Genomic DNA, 16,039 nt, shown 5'->3' on the forward strand with positions numbered 1-16,039 from the left:
TATAATTAAAAAATCATTAATAAAAAAAGACCATTTCTTGGGCTGGTATTATGGGCAACAGAGACAATATAAGCTATAGCTGCTGGTGGTCAGAATATAGGGAAAGTGACATTCCTGCCTTGAGGCCAGTGAAGAAGAGAAGAGAGGTAAGAACCAGAAAGAAAGCAAAGCAAAACATGCAAGAGCAAGAGATCTGATGGCAATGCTGACCCATTAGATCCAGTCAGGACAAAGTCTGAGCTGTCCCAAGGCCACCTACTCACACAAGCAGAAACCTCCTCCCCTTTTCACTTAAATCAGTATACACAAAAATGGAGAGATTCCTGAGTCATAATATAGCAGCAATGGTGGAAAACCACAAGACAGTGTGAGACAGAGTAGACCTTGGACAACCAGAACCAGGCGAGGCCATGTGAGACAGAGCAGCCCAGGGTTGCCATCCCACAAAGCCATAACCAGAACCAGAGGCCATGGGAGACAGAGCAGACCTGGGAGTGCCAGAACCAGGCTAGACCACATAAGACAGAGTGGACCGGAACTGCCATCCCACAAAGCCAGAGCCAGAACCAGAGACCACATGAGACAGAGAGGACTGGGAATGCCACCCCACAGAGTCAGAATCAGAGACCTTGTGAGACAGAGCGAACCAGGGGCTGTCATACCAGAACCAGAACCAGAGACCGCGTGAGACAAAGCAGACCTGGGGCAGCCAGAACTAGTCAAGATCACGTGAGACAGAGCAGACCTGGGACTGCCATCCTATGGAGCCAGAACCAGAAACAAGTGACAGAGCAGACTTGGGATAGTTACCCACCAAGTCAGAACCAGAGACCACACGAGACAGAGAGGACCTGGGACTGCCACCCCACAGAGCCAAAACCAGAACCAGAGGCCTTCGCCCAACCTGCTGGGGGGAGACAGGACTAAGGGCTATGATTGGCAGGCCTAAGAGAGTTTTATAACCCTGACCCAATCCTATGCGCTGAAGGTCAGAATCTGTAAGCACCCCTGAGCCACTGTTTTAACTGAAGCTCTGTTTCCAGCCTTAACTGTAAGCTGTTAACAATAAACCCAGTAACTATGAAAATTGGAAAATTACAAAACAAAAACCCCCACAACAGTCTTGATTAATCCATCTCAACATGTCTCAAAAAAGAAGCAGACATGATGATGGATAAACAAATAATTATCCTAAAGCTCAATGTCTATAAAGGGAAGGACCTATAGATAGAATTGTCATGGGGACACTGAAGAAGGGGCCAACGTGAAAGGCAGTAGCGACAAGCTGCACGGGCAATGTCTTTTGGGGAAACAGGACTGGCAGGGTGGGGGGGCCAGGGTAGCTGCGGTGATGAGTGGGGCTGGGTGGGACCATGAGCAAGGGTCTCTCTTACTAGGCTACCGAGTTTACACTTATTTTTACAGGTCATCAAGAGAGAAGAGGGAAGGTAGCAACCAGGCCACTCAGCACCCCTGCAGCCCCTGACAGGAGTATGGAAATGAAGCACCCCAGGGTGAGCAATGTAAGCCAGTGACCCAAGTCTCAGGCCTAGCACAGCACAAAGGGTCAGCCACAAAGATGTTGCAGAAGTTCCAAGACACCAGGTGCCCACAAGATCACAGACACAGTGGCTTGCCAGCTGCCAGCTGGCCACCAGAAGTGGCTGCTTTGCACCCCATGCATGAGACAGAGTGACAAACCAGACACAGTGGAGAGAGGGCCTCGAATAACACAGTCACATGCATAACTCACATAGCAAGCTGGGACAGAGTGGGGACAAGACCCTAGACTCCTGGCTCTCAATGCCCAGGCCCCAGCACTTTCTAAGCACTCACAAACCCTAAGCAATGACAAGGCACTCAAGAATGTAGAAATGACTCACGCTGGTTCAGTCTCCTGAGTACCCATCTCCATAGCAGCAAGAAGCCCCGTTACTCCACTTGCCCATCTTCCAGAACCCGCCTACCATGGCTAAATGTGAGCCTCTCCAGGCACAGTCTCAGTCACCCACAGCAACAGCTCCCCAGCATGAAAGCCCCACCAGAGGTCAATGAGAACAGGTTGCAGCCAGCTTCTCCCCAGGAGGAACAACAGGACTGATCCATAAACACTAGGCCTGGCCTAGTGTTCTAGTGTCCTAGGGCTGCCTTAGCAAAATACCACTGATAGTGGCTTTAAGAAATGGAAATGTACTATCCTACAGACACTTTCTTTAGTCTGTCTCTCTGGGTCTGTGCTCCTCTTTATAAGACACCACATGGAAGGGCTCAGATGGAGGACAAAACCAGAAACAATCACCACAGAGCTTAAGCACCTCCTCTGGAGCACATAACTCAGTCCTTAACAGCAATGTCACAGCATACAGACACACGTCATAGCCAAAGCCATAGAGGCAGCAGCATGTGATGGCAGTCATCTGCATGAGAGGACCACCTGAGGCCCACAGTGGCCTCCTGCCCCAGCTCAGGCTCTGCTCTTCTGGGCTATCATCATGGGGGTCTGAGACCGCTGCACAGAGGAGGTTGTTGAGGGGTCTGCACTGCAGGGGAAGCTCCTTCACAGGTGGCAACTGGCCAGGCCCTGGGCAGCAGGACTGCAAACCTTCTCAGAACAGCAGCATAATCTCTGCCACAGTAGAAGGGGAAGCTGTCCACAGAGGAGGCAGGGAGACAGCCCCTGTGCTCTGTCCTCCAGTCCCATCACAGAAGGGGTGCCTATCACTGAATAACGGGAAGCTTTGTCTGCTTGGGGTTCCTGGGAGGGACAATAGACGGGCACAGTGCACACCTCACACACCTCACATGAAAGGACTGGTGAGCCACTTCAAAAAGACAGGAATAACCAGCCACAGAAAGCCCTGTGGAACAAGGCCCATGCTGGCAGACATGGTGCCCCAGAGCCAGCCAGGCAGACAGCAAATCATGATTTTTCTCATCAACTAGCTCCAGTTTCTCAGACCAGATGGTAGGCAAGAGGGAGAAGGTGTCAGGAAAAAATGAATCCCCATGTCACTCTGTAATTCCACCCCAAGGAGGTTTACTCACATTGGAAGGAAGGCCTGCTCCCCTAGTATCCCCCACCCCTGGGCCTCTCCAGGGCAGACAGAGCCCCACTGGCCCAGGGCTACCCACCTAAGGCCCAGCCCCTTCGCTTCAACAAGCTCATGTGGTATACAGGAAGCCAACAAGATCAAGGCCATGGCAGAAACTACAGGTCAGAGGCTCCCAAAGGGTTTGCCTGGCTACAAAGCATCCTCACAGCTGCCCAGATGCCAGTCCCATGCACTCCTTACCTTCGTATCACCTGCTCAGAACTGCTGAGCAGAAGAGAACCAAGTCTGGAATCTTTACAAAACAGAGTGCCAAATCTTCCTGCCATGAGTGGCTGCTGAATCATCAACCTTTCAGTTGGGAGCTAAGTGCTTTAACCACTGCTCATCAGGTTCCCCCAAGACCAGACTTTGTAGGAACACGAGGTCATTCCTTGTCTTCTCTCCAGATCCCCTCTCTGGCTGCAATGTGCTCTCTAGGATCTTCAAACACAGCCAGGTTGGGAGAAAGCTCAGTCACCAAATGGCCAGTGCCCTTCTCCAGCCCTCAGGTACATCAAGAGGATCTGCTGGTCCCTCAGCAACCACACCCACTTACAGACCTTCTCGGGCCATGACTGGTCTTGGGGAGTAGAGCAAAGACAAAGAGCCACTTTATTTGATTCTGGTCTGCCATGCTAATATTTACATCATACTGGAGTTATTATTCTTATTCTTAATTTTGCATGTTGCCCTTAGAAACAATAACCAACCAAACCCGTGTTCCCACTAAGCAAACTGTCATTTCTACTTCTATTTCAATCTGCATCTGACACAAAGCTGCCCTTTGAAAGAGTATTAAGCCTGCTGTGCAGAAGGCAAGAAACACCAGGCAACATAAGGAAGCAAGGAGGTCTCTGCATTCCTGAGTGCAGTGCACATTCACCACACAGCGCTACTGAGGTCCAGGCACTTTTGTGGTGCAACCAATTCTCCTTTGATCAAGACTTCTGATGTTGAAGAGTATTCAGTCTAAGCTATTCTCATTCTTATAGTCTCTCTCTTTCTTATTATTGTCTAATCAGAGTCAATTCACAGCCAAGCCTCCAGTGAGAAGGGGATGCTGGTGAAGTGGGGAAAAGGATGGGTCAAGACACAGGTGTCAACGCTGGGCATGGAGGGTGTGACACTGAATCGCTGGTTACTTCCATAATGGGAAAGTGTCTTTCACCTGTTCCTTTCTGCAAAATGCTTGTCTGTCAGATATATGTTCTAAAGCTGACCATCCAAATTAAGACAGATCAGGAAGAATGAATGGTCATACACTTCCAAACCAAGAGGCTTTCAAAACCTCTATGTACAATAGAACACAACTGGGAACACTTAAGAGTAGACTAGCAGATAAAGCATCTGAGACTAAGTCCTTGAATTTGGAAACAGAAAGGAGGAACAGTAGTAAGCAGACACTGGTGACTGGAACGTGGAATGTGAGAAGCATGAATGTAGGAAAACTGGACATTGCTAAGAAAGAAAAGGAACACATAAATATTGACTACTAGGTACTGGTGAAATGAGATGGGTTAGCATGGCACATTTTGAGTCTGACTATATGATCTACTATGTCAGAGATGAAAAGGTGAGGCAAAAGGTAATTTCTGGATCCATCATGAAAGACAATGTTGCACGTGACAGATAATAGCCAAACACATATAAAAAAGTTCAGTGAATACCACTGTCAACAAACAGAGCCAAACAGGAGGAAATACAAGATTTCTACCAATTTGTGCATTCAGAAATAAATCAAACATGCAACCAAGATGCATTAATAATAATGGGTGGCAAGGACAAATACTGTATAAAACCATTACTGTAGAATGAATATGAGGAGCCAAGGGGAGGGGGAGGAGGGTGGAAATAGAGGTGTGAGGATGCAGGGTGGGGTGTAGGGTGTTAACCATAGGGTTGCATAATTTGATGAGTGAGTGAGGTGAATGAAACGGGAAAGACCTTTTGTGAAAAACAATGTATTCAAACTCTGTAGATAATCAGAATAAAATTTTTTTAAAGGATAACAATGAAAAAGAAAAAAAAATAACAGGAGACTGGAACACAAACATTGAGAACAGAGAAGGAGGATCAGGATTCAGAAAACATGGGCTTGGTGACAGAAATTAGGGTGGAGATCATAGAATTCTATACAATCAACAATTTATTCATTGCAAATACCTTTAAATGTTGACTAAATACACAGGCCTCACCTGATGATATGCACAGGAATCAGATCAATTACATTGGAAAGAACTGCTGGAGAAGCTCAGTACCAGCTGTGAAAACTAAGCAAGATGCTGACTGTGGAACAGATCATCAACTACTCATATGCAAGGTTAAGTCAAATACACAGGAACCAAAATTGACCTTGAGTCTATCCTGCCTAAATTTAAAATCATCTCAGAACAGGTTTGAGGCCTAAACAAAGACCAGATGAGCTGTGGGAGGATATCAAGAATACCATTCAGGAAAATTGCAAAAGGTCATTACAAAGACAGAGAAAGATGAAAAGACTAAGATAGATGTCAGAAGAGACTCTGAATATTGCGCTAAAGCACCAAGAAGCCAAAGCAAAGAGAAGAAATTAAGGAGCTGAACAGAAGATTTAAAAGGGCTGTGCAGAAAGGCAAAGCAAAGTATTATAATAAAATGTGCAAAGAGTTGGAGTTAGAAAATCAAAAAGGGGGGAGCTCTGGTGGCCTAGTGGCAAGAAACCGCACTGCAATCCCAGAGGAACACGGTTCGAATCCACCAGACCCTCTGCCGGAGAAGGAGGCGCAATATCCTCCTGTACCAGTCAGATCTGATTTGACGGTACACGCACACAAAATAATAATAATAAAAAAGAAAATAAAAAAGGATTAACTCATTTGGCATTTCTTAAGCTTAAGGAATTAAAGAACAAATTCAACCCTCAAATCTAGTCAGAATACTGAATTATCCAGGATGCATCAAAAGAAGATGGAAGGGATACACAAAGTCACTGTACCAAAAGGAATTGGCTGACTCTGAAGAATTTCATGAACAACATATGATCAAAAAGCAGTGATGATGAAGGAGAAAGTTCAAGCTGCTCTGAAGGAATTGGCAAAAACAAGGCCCCAAGAATTGATGTAATACCAACTAACATATATCAACAGATTCTGCCCTGGATGTGCTCACCAGGTTGTACAAAAAAATCTGCAGGACAACTACTTGTCCAACTGACTAAAAGATATCCATGTTTATTCCTATGCCAAAAAAAGGTGACCTGACACAGTGTGGAAATTATCAAACCATATCACTAATATCAAACATAAGCAAAATCCTGCCAAAGATTATCCAAAAATGACTGGAACAGTACATTGACTGAGAACTGCCAGAAAAATAAGCTGGGTTAAGAAGAGGCCATGGCACCAGAGACAGTAACGTCAATGTCAGATAGATTTTGGCTAAAAGCAAAGAGTATCAGAGGAATTTATAGCTGTGTTTCATTGACTATGCAAAGGTATTTGACTGTGTAGATCACAACAAACTGTGGCTAATGTGGAAAGACTGGGCATCCCAGAACACTTGATTGTACTCATGATAAACCTACACTTGCACCAGGAGGCAATCATCAGAATAGAGCAAGGAAACACTACCTGGTTCAAAATCAGGAAAGGAGTGCATCAGCAATGTGTCCTGTCTCCATACCTTTTCAATCTGTATGTGGAATAGATAATTCGGGAGGCTGGTCTTTATGAGGAGGAATGAGGCATCAGGATTGGAGGATGACTCATCAAAAACCTACATCATGCAGATGACACAACTTTGCTTGCTGAAACTGAGGAAGACCTGAAGCACTTGCTGCAGAAGGTCAAGGACTGTAGTCTTCAATACAGACTGAAGCTCAAAATCAAGAAGACAAAGATTCTCACCACTGGACCAATTGGCAGCACCATGATAGATGGAGAAGAGATTAAGGTTAACAATTTCAGCTTGTTTGGCTTCACAATCAACAGTCATGTTACCAGCAGTCAGGAGATCAGAAGACTAATTGCATTGAGGAAGTCTGCTGTCAGGGACCTCTCCAAAGTTCTAAAGAGCAATGATTGCAATCTAGAGATTAAATTGCACCTGATGTAGGCCATAATCTTTGTAATACTTGCTATGCATCTGAGAATTGGATGATGACTAATGATTACAGAAGGACTGATGCCTTTGAGTTGTGGTGCTGAAGAAGAGTACAGAACATCATGGACTGCTAGGAGAAAAAAAAAAGGTCTGTCTTGGAGAGGGTGAAACATGTTTCTCCTTGGAAGCAAGGATTTTGAAGCTCAATCTCTCATACTTTGAGCACATAATCAAGAGAGACCAGTCCCTGGAGGAGGCCATCATACTTGGAAGGGTAGAAGAATAGCACAGGAGATAATTAACATGGTGAATGGAGTAAAGGGGTAGGTGTGTTGGATTCAGTGAGATTGGCTCAGGATCAGGCAGGGTTCAGAGCTATTGTACTGGTCGCTATGAGCTGCAGGCAACTCAACACAACTCCTCTCACAGTAGGAGACTGCTTATATTTCTCTCAAAGAGTAGCTGATAGATTCAAACTGCCTGCCTTTGGATTTGCTTTGCAACCCACTGACTGAGTCAGGGGATTGGTTTCTCTATTTTTATGCAAAATTTAATAATAAAATTTATTACAAAATATGAACTGTTATATACCATTTTAAAGTCTATTTTATGTTTATTCTTTCCATTCTGTTTTTAAATATAAATTACATTTTTGTGTGGTTTTAGGATACAGAACATAGGATGTCAAAACAAGATTTTTGCCAAGCCCACTTTTTTTAATAAAAAAAAAATTTATTAATTTCAATGAATATTTACAGACATTTTGGATTTCCATTCATTCATTGTTGCACGTTTCTCCCCACCCACCCCACTCCCTCCCCCAGTTCGCTCTTCTCTTTGAAAAGTAAAAGAAAAATTCCTTCATTGGTATACAATTCCCCTGCACCCCCCAACCCCACCCCGAGTATGCTCTACTCTGCAACCTTCATTCCGGACTCTTATGATAATCATAATGCCCTAAAATATATTGGCCAAGCCCACTTTTAAGATTTCAAACTTCACTTCAAAATATCAATAAAGTCTGGGGCAAGGAAAGTGTCAGTGAATGCACAGTGCAACACCAGTTTCTAAAATTCTGCCCAGTGAATTCATACTCGAAGCTAAGAAAGGCTGTGGATGGCTATGGGAAGTGGATAATGGCCAGGTAAGGGTAATAATGGAAGTCAGCCCCCTCACAGCTACGCAAGAGGATACAGAAGAACTCCATGTCCATGGTCCTACAGTTGCTCATCATTTGGAGCAAACTGGAAAGGTAAAGAAGATCAACAAGTGCGTTCTTCACCAACTTAATGAAAAAGTAGTTGCAATTGTTCCTTCTGCACAATAAAAAATGATCATGATGGGCAAGGTCCAATTATGGGAAGCCAAACTTTATACCAAATATCATATGAAAACCCTTGTTCAGGAATTGAAGGAATTACAGATTTTTAAGTTAGGATTTCTCTTGTGGCAGATCCTAGAAAATGAGCTGTTTGTTCCCTGCAAAACAGGAGACAACAAGGGGCCCCCTACAGAGGGAGTGTTACTTTCTGAGCTAGAATTCACCCTGAGGCATCAAGGTTAATAGTTAAGGGTAAACCAAATTCTTGCATTTGTGAACCCCTCCTTCCTGAGTCAAGCAGAAGGTTTTCAATAGAAAGAGCTGGGCTTCATTTGCATTTGAATTCTCTTTGTGATTTACTTCCCGATAATTTTCAATAAAGATAGAGAAGCTTGGCTTGGGGTCTTCAGTAGAGAACTACTGACCCCCTGTTTTATGCTCTCTGCTCTATCACATTCCTGGCTGTTTGTCTCTTTATTAATAATTATAAAATTATTCCATTCTTTGGGATCCTCGGTCTGCAACATCCAATACTGATTAATTTTATAAAACAAAGCATGAAACACAATGTGAATCAAGAATAGTATGAAAAACAATGTATACGAACTTTGTAAGCTAGTATTTTTAAAAAAAAATAATTTTAATAACAGTTTACAGAGACTTAGGGTTTCCCCTCATTCATTGTTGCACTTTTCTCCCTACTCACACCCTCCCCCACAAATTCACTCTTCTCCTTGAAAAGAAAAAGTCATTGTTATGCAATCCCTCCCCACAAGTCCACACCACTATGCAGCCTTCACTCTGGACTTATGTAATGAAAAGAACACCCATTTATATATCCCTTTTAAATAGTTCTCTCCCTCATCTGTTTCAATGCAATATACATCATTCCTCCCCTCATTTCATGTCGTACCTCAACCTCGAAGTCTGTCCCATTTTTCAACAGTGGCCCTATGCAATATTTGTCCTGTTAATGAGATATTTCACTCAGCATAATGTCCTCTAGGGTCATCCATGTTGCATAATATTTCATGAGTTCCTTGTTTTTCAATGCTGCGTAGTATTCCATTGTGTGAATATACCAAAGCTTCTCTATCCATTCGTTTGTTGATGGGCACTTCAGTTGTTTCCAGCTCTTTGCTATTCTGAACAAAGCTGCAATAAATATGGGTGTGCTATATCTGCTTGGGTGACAGGTTTCTTTAGGGTAAATTCCCAGAAGTGGAACTGCTGAGTCAAATGGTATTTCTATTTGCAACTTTTTGAGAAAGCGCCATACAGCCTTCCATAGTGCTTGCACCATTTATACTCCCACCAACAGTGGATAAGGGTTCCAGTTTCTCCATAACCTCGTCAGCATTTGATGTTTGCTGTTCTGTTAAACTTTGCTATTCTTACTGGGTTGAGATGAGATGTGCAAGGATAGTTAAACATAAGAAAAACAATCAATGTCATTCATCACATTAACAAAGCAAAGAACAAGAACTACATGATCCTATCAACTGAGGTAGAAAAGTCTTTGACAATATCCAACACCCTTTCCTGATTAAAACACTCAACAAAAATAGGATTAGAGGGGAATTTCTTCAACATAGTAAAAAGTATATACACAAACCCAAAAGCCAACATTATTCTCCATGGAGAGAGATTAAAGAAATTCCCCTTTAGAACAGGAACTAGGCAAGGATTCCCACTATCACCTCTCCTATTCAATATTGTATTGGAAGTCTTAGTGACAGCAATAAGGCAAGAGAAGGAAATAAGAGGTATCCAAATTGGCAAAGAGGAGGTAAAATTATCTCTCTATGCAAATGATATCATAGTTTACTTAGAAAGCCCTAAAGAGCCAGAAAACTGCTGGACATAGTTGATAAATTCAGCAAAGTGGCAGGATACAAGATCAACACACAAAAAATCAACTGGATTTCTCTACAGTAACAAAGAGAATACAGAACTGTAGCTGAGAAAAACAATATTCTTCACAAAGCTAATCACAAGATTAAATACTTAGGAGTAAACTTAACCAGAAGTATAGAGGATCTGTTCAAAGAAAATTACAAAACATTATTATAAGAAACAAAAAGAGAACTGGAGACATGGAAGAATATCCCTTACTCATGGACAGGAAGACTCAATATTGTGAAAATGACAATACTACCAATGGCAATTTATACATTCAGTGCAATTCCAGTACAAATACCAATTCCATTCCTCAACGAGATGCAAAAGGCAATCTTCAATTTCATTTGGAATAGAAAGAAACCCAAATAAGCAAAGCACTCCTTAAAAAGAGAAACAAGGCAGGAAGCATTTCACTCCCTGATTTCAAATCCTACTACACTGCTGCTGTAGTCAAGACAGTGTGGTACTTGTACAATGACAGACACATAGATCAATGGAATAGAATTGAGAATCCAGAAATCAGTCCATCTACATATGGTCAACTGATATTTTACAAGGAGATGAAATCAGTTAAGTGGGGAAATGATACCCTTTTTAACAAATGGTGTTGGGCAAAATTGGAAAATTATCTGCAGAAAACTCAAGATCCACACCTCACTCCATACACAAAAACCAATTCAAAATGGATCATGGATCTAGGGCTAAAACCAAGGACTATAAACTTCATTAAAGAAAAACTTGGAAGAACTCTAGAAGTTCTAATCTACAACATGAACAGTCTTCCAAGTATCCTGGAAAATCTACAACCAGGAGAGGATAAAAAAGATCAATGGGACCTTCTAAGAATTAAATCCCTATACACTTCCAATAACTTCTCCAACAGGGTAAAAAGGGAAGAATATTTAGTAATGACATGTCTAACAAGAGACATATATAGAATTTATAAAATACTCGAGTACCACAACAAGATAAAAGTAAATAACCCAATTGAAAAATGGGCACAGGATATGAACAGACACTTCACCACAGTAGACATTCAGATGGTAAACAAACACATAAAGAAATGTTCGTAAATCAAAACAAGTTAGCTAATATATTTTTTAAAAATTATCTTTTCTCGAGCGGCGGCAGCAGGGAGCTGCTGTGGCAGCTGCACCTGTGGCGGCCAGGCCGAGGGAGAGGCTAGGAGTTGCGTCTGGTTGAAGCACCGACCTGCATGGCCCTTCTGAGCCAGCCCTTGTGGCAGCCCCACCGTCTTGGTGGCTCTGCGCAGCATTTCAGCAAAGATGTGGCTGTTCCATGCTCAAGCAGAGAGAGTGCTATTCATGCTTCTTGCTGTAGCCGCTCTCCATCGAGCAGTTCCTGTACTTTGGGAGAGATAATGCGTGTGAGAAAACATCATACATGTTTCTCCGAAAGGTGCTGCCTGGGCGACCGGCAAAGAATGAGAGAGGTCAACCTTCTGCCAGACAACGTGCTAAATCGACCTTCCATGGGATTGGTGCAGAACTCGTATATGCAGAGCTTTCTAGAACTTTTGGAATATGAGAACAGGAGCCCTGAAGATCCACAAGTCTTAAATAATTTTCTGGAAGCCCTGCTTTAAAGTTCGAAACAGACACAATGATGAGTTCCTACGATGGCACTGAGAGTGACTGAGTACAAAAAGAAGTTTGATTTTGATCATCAGCAGTAACATCCAATATTTTCTCGATCAGTTTTACACCAACCAAATCTCTTTCCACATGCTTATTAACCAGCACACACTTCTGTTCGATGGTAACATCCTGCTCAGCCTAAACATACAGAAAGCATTGATCCTACCTGTAACCCAAGTGGTGAAAGATGCCTATGAAACAGCCAAGATGTTATGTGAACAATATTGCCTGGTAGCTCAAGAGCTAGAAGTTGAAGAATTCAATGTCAAAGCTCCAGACAAACCTATTCAGGTAGTTTATGTGCCCCCACACCTGTTTCACATGCTATTTGAGTTGTTCAAGAACTCAATGAGAGCAACAGTAGAGTTATATAAAGATAGAAAAGAGGACTACCCAGCTGTTAAAACCCTTGTTACCTTGGGCAAATAAGACTTTTCCATTAAGGTAAGTGACCAGGGTGGTGGTGTCCCACTCATAAAAATAGATCACCTTTTAAACTACATGTGTTCAACTACACCCAGACCTAACCTGGAGCCCACCAGAGCTGCCCCGTTGGCAGGAGTTGGTTATGGTCTGTCAATTTCTCACCTATATGTTAGATATTTCCAAGGAGATATAAAGCTGTATTCCATGGAAGGAGTGGGCACTGATGCTGTCATGTGAAACATTTGAGAGACACTTCCCATTTTTAATAAGTCAATGTGGCGCCATTACAAGACCACACCTGAAGCTGATGACTGGAGCAATCCTAGCAGTAAACTCAGAGATGCTTCAAAAATACAAAGCTATGTGTCTGGCTCCCACTCTCACAGCCATTGCAATACATTGAGCTCCACAGAGACAACGCCAGGCCAGGCAGAGCCAGACAGCACTCGGCGACTCTGTGCCTCATGGACGAGAAATAACTAACCATGGGCAAAGGAGATCCTAAGGAGCCGAGAGCCAAAATGTCATCGTATGCATTTTTCATGCAAACCTGCTGAGAGGAGCACAAGAAGAAGCACCCAGATGCTTCTGTCAACTTCTCAGAATTTTCTAAGAAGTGTTCAGAGAGATGGAAGACCATGTCTGCTAAAGAGAAAGGTAAATTTAAAGACATGACAAAGGCGGACAAGGCCCATTGTGAGAGAGAGATGAAAACCTATATCCCTCCTAACGGCAAAACAAAAAAGAAGTTCAAAGATCCCAATGCGCCCAAGAGGCCCCCTTCGGCTTTTTTCTTATTTTGTGCTGAGTATTGCCCCAAAATCAAAGGCGAGCACTCTGGCCTTTTCATTGGTGATGTTACGAAGAAGCTGGGAGAGATGTGGAATAATACTGCTGCTGATGACAAGCAGCGTTATGAAAAGAAGGCTGCTAAGCTGAAGGAGAAATACGAGAAGGCTATTGCTGCATACAGGGCTAAAGGCAAGCGTGATGCCACCACAAAAGGGAGTTGTCAAGGCCGAGAACAGCAAGAAGAATAAGGAAGAGGAGGAAGAAGAAGAAGATGAGGAGGACGAGGAAGAAGAGGAAGATGAAGAAGATGAGGATGAAGAGGATGATGATGATGATGATGATGAATAAGTTGGTTGTAGCACAGTTTTTTTTCTTGTCTTTTTTTCCTTTAACTCCCCTGTATACAACTCACTCCTTTTAAAGAAAAAAAAAGACATGTAAGGCTGTGTAAGATTTGTTTTTAAACTGTACAGTGTCTTTTTTTGTATAGTTAACACACTACCAAATGTGTCTTTAGATAGCCCTGTCCTGGTGGTATTTTCAATAGCCACTAACCTTGCCTGGTACAGTATGGGGGTTGTAAATTGGCATGGAAATTTAAAGCAGATTCTTGTTGGTGCACAGCACAAATTAGTTATATATGGGGATGGTAGGTTTTGTTTTGTTTTGTTTTTTTTCATCTTCAGTTGTCTGATGCAGCTTATACAAAATAATTGTTGTTCTGTTAACTGAATACCAATCTGTAATTGGAAAAAAAGAAAGAAAAAAAAGTTGCAGCTGTTTTGTTGACATTCTGAATGCTTCTAAGTAAATACAATTTTTTTTTATAAAAAAAAAATACGAGGGGAGAGCTACGCCACCAGACAGGCCAGAAAGAGACCCAGGAAGAGCAACAGCCAGCCACCCACTGCGGAACTCCAGAGGAGCGAAGACTACCCGACACTGTGTGACCCCCAACACATAGGGTGCTGCTGCATAAACCCCCAGCAGCGCACAAGCCCCGCCCAAAACTCTTGGTGATACTGTCCAAGCCCTGCGCTCCTTACCCCCCTAGTCCCTTGCTTTCCTCCCCTTCCCCCACCCCCCTTGCAATGCCACAACCATGCACCTCAGCCCCGACCACAGCCCTGTGAACACAGGGAACCACTGCAGATCCAGTCATCACCCAGAGCTATCACCTGAGCTCTTGTGGAACTAACCTGGCAGGAGAAAGGCCGGTAGGATCTTGGCTGTGTTTACTGAGACATTGCTGATTACCTGGGAAAGCACCTAAGGGCGTGCCCACTGGTGGGGAATTTGGACAAGCTCTCGTGGGCTACACCAACTGCCCAAAACAAGCCAGCCAGCTGGCTTCTGTGAACTCTGCAGACCAGCTAGAGGCTAGTGAGTTGGTGGGAATTTGACCTTGACTTTTCAGATCCTGTCGGATCCAGGACCCTGCTGGAGCAGGGGCTGTTGTGTTAGGGCACCTGCGTAAGTGCCACCAGGCAGGGAACACTGAGAAAACCAATGGGTACGAAACGGACAGCAGGAATTTGAGTAAGGACCCCACTCGTGAGCACACTGAGACTGCAGAGGTTTGAGCAAGGTCCTCCAAGTGATTGACCTGCCCTTGCGATCACCCAACCCTTTGCCTGACTGACCCCATTTGGCTCCACCCCAGTGCCTACACGTCTGGGCAATCAACTTGCCTTTAAACAGGAGTACCTTGACCTGTTTTAGCAACAAGAGATTGCCCTAGCAGGCGCTGAACTGACATTTTTCTGAAGTCATAAAGTCAGAGAAACGCACAAGTTTGGTAGCTACCCATCTGATCTCAAGAGCATTGTCTTCAGATCAAGAACACATACCAATGTCTCGAAGAAAGCAAACTATCCCACACAATACACAATAGCAAAGCAAGATGTCACTCACAAAGGGTGACACAATAGCAGTGGATTCCCTGAAGCCAGAAAGTCGCATGGGACTTTCTGACACAGAATTTAAAAGAGGAGCAACTGACTGTATCCAATGGATGAAAGACAAACTTGATGAATTACAGGATGCTACAAGCAAAGACCAGGAGGAGTTCAAAAAAACAATGCAAAACATTGCAGAGAAAACAAATAAGGCATTACTGGCACTGGAAAAACAAGAACCCACCATTCATAATATAAGGTCCAATTTTCAGAGGCCGTCAACATGATGGAGGGACATATGAGCAGAGTTGATGAGATGGAACACAGAATCCGTGAAATTGAAGGAAAAATTGTCACCACTGATCTGCTAGAGCAAAAGGCAGACTCAAAAAAGAAGGAAAAAGAAGAAAACCTAAGAATAATGTGGGACACCAAGAAACATAACACGCGCATCATTGGAATCCCAGAAAAGGAAGAAGCAAGTAAAGGCCCTGAAAAAGTTGTGGAAGAATTACTAGAGGAAAACTTCCCAGACATAAAGAAGAATGAAAGAATATATATTCAGGAAGCTCAGCGAACACCATATAGATTCGACCAAAAAGAAAAACATCAAGGCATATCATAGTTACATTTGTCAGAAACAAAGATAAGGAGAGAATCCTGAAAACAACAAGGGAGAACCAAAGAGTAACTTATAAGGGAGAACAGATAAGGTTGAGTGCCAATTTCTCAGCAGAAACCATGCAGGCAAGAAGAGAGTGGAAGGATATATATCAAACACTCAAAGAACACAACTGTCAGCCAAGAATACTGAACCCAGCAAAATTATCCATCAAATACGAAGGACAGATCAAGATATTCCCAGAAAAG

General features: G+C 43.2%; 1 protein-coding gene and 1 pseudogene across 1 annotated transcript in view; one reads left to right on the plus strand and one right to left on the minus strand.

Annotated features, from left to right (window-relative positions):
• The window catches only part of GRID1 (glutamate receptor, ionotropic, delta 1), a 1,297,277-nt gene that overhangs the window by 1,162,561 nt on the left and 118,677 nt on the right, over positions 1–16,039 (minus strand). The gene's annotated exons all lie outside the window — the stretch shown is intronic.
• Positions 4,615–12,962, plus strand: LOC102864695 (annotated as a pseudogene).

This window comes from Elephantulus edwardii, unplaced genomic scaffold, assembly GCF_000299155.1.
Source record: "Elephantulus edwardii isolate Elephantulus edwardi_28Jun2011 unplaced genomic scaffold, EleEdw1.0 scaffold00305, whole genome shotgun sequence".
Classification (NCBI taxonomy): domain Eukaryota; kingdom Metazoa; phylum Chordata; class Mammalia; order Macroscelidea; family Macroscelididae; genus Elephantulus; species Elephantulus edwardii.